General features: G+C 41.0%; 1 non-coding gene across 1 annotated transcript; it reads left to right on the forward strand.

Moving 5' to 3' along the window:
- The first annotated feature begins 621 nt into the window (after nucleotides 1-621).
- LOC131163266 (small nucleolar RNA R71) lies at nucleotides 622-728 on the forward strand. The gene has a single exon (XR_009139037.1). It is a non-coding gene; the product is annotated as a small nucleolar RNA R71 (small nucleolar RNA).
- The last annotated feature ends 377 nt before the right edge of the window (nucleotides 729-1,105 follow it).

The following is a 1,105-nucleotide window of genomic DNA, read 5'->3' on the forward strand; positions in this document are numbered from 1 at the left end:
ATAGTGGCTCCCATATTGTTGCATTGAGTCTCAATGTTGTCTAGTTGTGCATCTGTCTTTTTAAACCTTGCTTTTGTCTCCTCAACAAAAGATATCATGGCATCCTCAAGTGACATCTTCTTCTCACCTTGATGACTCTCAAATCCTGCAGGAGGTTGCAACACATTCCTTGTATTTCCATGAGACAAATTCTCATGATTTCAAAGCCCTGAATGGTAATATTCTGGCAAAGGATCACCACGATAATTGTAGTTCCGATTATTGATGTATTGAACCTGTTCTTGACTCGCTCCAATACTCGAATCTATCCTACTTGTAGCTGCCACATATTTGGCACCTTGTGGTATCCTCTAGGTTGTCAAAGCTGAAATCTGATGGGATAGAGAAGTGACTTGAGCTGAAAGTGCAGCAAACGACTCCAATTCATGAATTCCAGCAACTTTCTTAGCCATAGTTCTTTCAGTTGGCCATTGATAGTTATTTGAGGCCATTTCTTCCAAAAGAGTAGTAGCACCCTCAGGTGTCTTAGACATCAAAGTTCCCCCAGATGCAGCATCAACTAAAGTCCACATTTGCCCATTTAACCCATTATAGAACATTTGAATTTGCAACCAATCCGACAATCCATGTTGTGGGCAGCGTCAAATCAAATCTTTATACCTTTCCCATGCTTCATAGAGTGATTCAAAATCATGCTGCTTGAATTGACCAATCTCACTCCTGAGTTGAGCTGTTTTTGCAGGTGGAAAGAATTTAGCTAGAAATTTTTCTGTCATGTCCTGCCAACTAGTAATACTCCTAGGTTGTAGCGACTGTAGTCAACCTCTTGCTTTGTCCCTCAAAGAGAAAGGGAATAATCTCAGTCTAATGGTGTTTTCAGTAACACCATTGATCTTCACAGTATCACAAATCTCCAAAAACATCGCTAGATGGATATTGGGATCATCAAATGGCGATCCATTGAATTGGGCCTGCTGCACCATGCTGATTAATGCGGGTTTGAGCTCAAAATTGTTGGCATTAATGGGCTGGTGTCTGATACCTGAATAATTGTCATTCACAACTAGTCGCATGTAATCCTTCAAGGCGCATGGCTGCGCATTAT

Source organism: Malania oleifera, chromosome 8, assembly GCF_029873635.1.
Source record: "Malania oleifera isolate guangnan ecotype guangnan chromosome 8, ASM2987363v1, whole genome shotgun sequence".
Classification (NCBI taxonomy): Eukaryota; Viridiplantae; Streptophyta; class Magnoliopsida; order Santalales; family Ximeniaceae; genus Malania; species Malania oleifera.